Genomic DNA, 4,818 nt, shown 5'->3' with positions numbered 1-4,818 from the left:
CACGTGTGTGTTCTCTGTAAACCCACTCTCCGTCCCTGCATATATCGGTGTATCTATGTAGGGTGCTCCACAAGAGGGGTCCCCAACCCCCAGGCCACTGACTGTTATGGGTCCATGACCTGTTAGGAACCAGGCTGCATGGCAGGAGTTGAGCAGAGGGCAAGCAAGCAAAGCTTCATCTGTATTTACGGCCGCTTCCCAATGCTCACATTACAGACTGAGCTACCCCTCCTGTCAGATCAGCAGCAGCATTAGATTCTCATAGCAGCATGAACCCTATTGTGAACTGCACATGAGAAGGATCTAGGTTGCGTGCTCCTTATGATAATCTAATGCCTGATGATCTGTCACTGTCTCCCATCACCCCCAGATGGGACTGTCTAGTTGAAAAAAAAAAAAAAAAAAAAACAAGCTCAGGGCTCCCATGGATTCTACATTATGGTGAGTTGTATAATTATTTCATCATATATTACAATGTAATAATAGAAATAATGCGCACAATAAATATAATTTGCTTATGTCATTCCAAAACCATCCTCTCACTCTGTTCGTGGAAAAATTGTCTTCCATGAAACCTGTCCATGGTGCCAAAAAGGTTGGGGACTGCTGCTTTATATCAGGTCAGTAACTCTCCAAAAGGAATTTACACAGTATGTGATGGGTCTCTAATTTTGACTCCTTATCTATCAAGCAGGAGCCAAGGTAACCCAACTTGCTCCATATTGCTAAAGTTTCCCATAAATTGTTCAAATGTATTTCTATTCTGAATTGTTCCACGGTGGCTTGGAACAATTAGTAGATTACATTGGTAATCTACTAACAGACCAACTGGGACTAGTGGACAGCTCACCGTGGACATTGTTGATGGAACTGGCCCTGAATCCCATCATCACCTTGAGCAACAACTGTATACATAGCGTGGTCATAGATGTTGAAGCAGGACAATACTACTGTCTTGGCATGTACATTACTTCACGGTTTACACAATATATTCACTTCTCCTGTCTCATTAGAGATACAATTTATATTCCCATTAATCCACTGAGAAAACTGAGGCTCAGAAAGAGGAAGGCATCTACCCAAATATATAGTGCATGTTAGTGTCCAGAAAGACTAGAAACCAGATCTTCTAAATTTTAGCTCAGTGTTCTTTCAGCCACGCCAAAGTGTATTTACTGGCACTCACAAATTACATGGTATAATTTTTGTCCCTCTCCTAAAGCCTAGCTGGTAAGAGAAGATGAATAAGGAAGCAATAAAGTGAAAGATTTTGAGATAAATAAGGAAGCAATAAACTGAAAACGAATACACACCAGATTTTACGGTCATGGTGAGAGTCTCAAGAAGGGAAGAGCCAGGAAGGCTTCCTGGAGGAGACGTGAAATTCTGCCGCTGTAGCAGAAACTCAAATTCTAAAAAGCTTAAACACATGAGAAGCGATTAGTCCCATGTGTCTAAGTGTAAGCACCTAGGGATGATACAGCGTGGACCTTCTACGGCAGCTCCATGCTGCTGGAGACTCCGTCCCTTCCTGTGGTTTTCTGCCTTCCTATTGTACAGATGTGCATCCACATAGTTCAGTGAATCCACACTCTGTCCACATTCCTGTCCCAGAAAGGGGCAGGGAAAGAGGATGCCCCTCCCTTTAAGAATACGATCCAGGCCGGGCGCGGTGGCTCACGCCTGTAATCCCAGCACTTTGGGAGGCCGAGGTGGGCGGATCACGAGGTCAGGAGATCGAGACCACCCTGGCTAACCCCGTCTCTACTAAAAATACAAAAAAATTAGCCGGGCGTGGTGGCGGGCGCCTGTAGTCCCAGCTACTCTGGAGGCTGAGGCAGGAGAATGGCGTGAACCCGGGAGGCGGAGCTTGCAGTGAGCCGAGATCGCGCCACTGCACTCCAGCCTGGGCGGCAGAGCGAGACTCCATCTGAAAAAAAAAAAAAAATACGATCCAGAAGTTGCACAAACTTGTTCATGAATGATCTTGTTTTGTTACTAGAGAAACTAGGACTTGTGGTCTTTGTTCTGGCCAATCGTATTCCCAGCTAAAATTCCGTCACCGTGGAAGACGACAGAATGAATATTGGAGAATAACCAGCAATCTTGGCCGTATACATGAGGCTCAGCTGAGCCTTGAGCAATGGGTGGGAGTGTGGGTAGTGGCACAGGGCCAGTGATTTGGGGGTCAGGAAGGGAAACAGAGGGCATCCCAAGCAGGCTGGACTACATGATAAAAACGTGGGAGGTCCATTCTAGGCACAGTAAAGAAATGAAGGTATCAGAAATGGCAGCTGAAGTAAGGAATAAAACCAGAGGTGTTCATTGGAGCCAGACAGATAATGAGACTTGATGGTCCATCAAAATGGTTCTCAGGGAAATAGTGTCTAAGGAAAAAGTGTTGGTCAGGACAGCAGAGGATGAATTAGATGGGTTAGTGACGAGAGTCAGGAAGAACCATTCGGAGCCTCTTTCAATAATCTGTCCATATATTGATAACGACTCTGCCCAGGACAGAAGCCCTGGATTGGGTGGCGTGAGAGTGTTTCATGGAAGAATAGCAGGGCTTCATTTCTGTTGGGCTATAGGAATGAAGGCCCCTGGGAAGCTGCCTCCCTGACATGCATTCTCCAGGGCTCCCCAAGTACCCAGGCATCCTTCCTGCCTGTGTTCACAGCACATGATACCAACACCATATTCAACAACAAATATTTGTTCAACATAAGCTTCATGTGGGCACAAAGTTTGGCACATAGTAGATACTCAGCCAGTATTTGTTGAATAAATGGCTGAATGAATAAGTAACTAAAATGCAGGCACAGAACACACTGGGTACTTCACCCAGCAGAGGCCATTAAAACATTCTGGGGAAAGTCAGCTATCATATCTTTAGGATTTTACCCAGAAAACAGACTTACACAAAGTGTTTTCTGTAAACTGTCATAGCAACAGCACCCATTTGTGACATCATGGAGTGAAGAGGCACATTATTCTCTGAGCCAAACTCTTTCTTCAAATCAAACCCACAGAAGAAAAATGCAGACACCAGGTAAGCCTGGTTGTGTATATTCTCATCTTATTTTCTTCTTTTAAGTGCGTAGATTTCCTGAACTGGCTAGATGTGGGTAGTTCCACTGCAACCATTATTCCTGGGGCTTTCTTACATACTCCAACTTCCATTCCGTGAATGAATCCAAAGAAGGTTGCCTTGACAACCACTCACCTCTCTCTCATCAAGCACCCTGAACAGCCTCAAGTGCTTCATTGAGATAAAAGCCTGCAGAGCACCCAGACTCAGGACCTCTGATGACGCACAGCAGCTGAGAGGCTAACCTGGGATGTGCTGCTGTAGATAAAAGTTCTGAAACGCTTCCTTTCCATCATCTTTCCTGTCAGCTACCGCAGCCATTCCCACTGACAGGTGAGCACTAGATGCCATTCTGCCAAAGAGAAGCCACATTAAGAGGCTCTTTGCCAATGGGCCCGTGAACTGTTTGTTCCAGATAACTATGACATTGTGCAGTTAGGTAACAGACTCATCAAATCCTTTCTATGCCACTTAACCTGGGCAGTATCTTGTTCCAGCAGTGAGAGGTCTGTTATTTCACAAGTCCCTGGATGTTCTTTTCTGGGCTTCAGCAGAAGGGTATGAGTCCCATGACAGCCTTTGAATCCAAGAGTTTAATATCTAAAACACCAGAATAAAAAGCCCCAAACCCAGTCCCAATTTTATGTTTTCATAATATGAACCCAAGCAAAATCTATAGATTTACTAAAATAATTAAGCCAGAATAAAACTGGACCAAAATATATTCTCTGAACCAAACCAACATTTTGTTCTATTCAAATATTCCAAAGAGCTGAAAGATGGAGTCATACGGTAAACACTGCCAAAATTTCCTAGAATGGGGATATCTCTTTTAAGCAGCATTGAATTTGGAGGTGAGTTTTAAGATATTATTGTGAAGCCATTTATTCTGCAATTAGCATATAGCAAGCCCTGTACCAGGTACTTCTCATGCATAACTTTGTTGGATTCTCATAATTGACAGGTTGTCTCAGTAGCCCCATATTACAGATAAAGAAATGCTTAGCAAGCCTATGTAGACTTCTTCAGGTCATACAGCCAGTCAACTACAGATTTTAGCTCAAGAGTACGGTTTTACTCTCACATCCATGCCCTCGTAGGTGAAAGAGAGAAAGAAGGAGGAGGAGGTGGAGGAGAGGAAGAAGAAGAAGAAAAGAAAAAAGGAGGGAGGGAGGGAGGGAAGGAAGGAAGGGAGGGAGGGAAGGAGGGAGGCAGGGGAGGCACAGGAGGCACAGGAGGCACAAGAGGTGGAAATGCGGAAAGAGGAAGAAGGAAAGGAAAGAGGGAGGGAAAAATTGGGGTAGGGTGAAAGTAAAGCCAGAATCCAGTCTTGAAATCTGAATTGCTTGTCTTAGTGAGACAATGATGTGGCTAATTTGAAAGTAAGAAGTACATATCTGGCCCCCTATTGGCATGGGTGATTTGAGAATAAAGAGAAGGACTTGAATGTCAAAGACAGACAGCCTTTGACTGGAGGTTGTCAAAACCTGTATTTGAAGGAATACAGTTTTCTTATATTCTTTCTTGTATTCTCTCCGGCCAGGGTTCTAACCTTGAGGATGCCATTGGGTTAAGTCTCACCCAGAATACTGCTCTGCCTCCTGATATCCTAATCCAAAGTGCATTTAATCCTTACCTCTGAGAGGATTGTGGGAACAGTTCTAAATCCTATTTTTCCAAGGGTGATCTTATACATTTTAGACAGCAAACAGCATTTAAGATAGAGCACA

The sequence above is a fragment of the Colobus angolensis genome, unplaced genomic scaffold (assembly GCF_000951035.1).
Source record: "Colobus angolensis palliatus isolate OR3802 unplaced genomic scaffold, Cang.pa_1.0 Scaffold233, whole genome shotgun sequence".
Lineage (NCBI taxonomy): Eukaryota > Metazoa > Chordata > Mammalia > Primates > Cercopithecidae > Colobus > Colobus angolensis.
The sequence above is the reverse complement of the archived record's forward strand: the minus strand, read 5'-3'. Positions refer to the sequence as shown.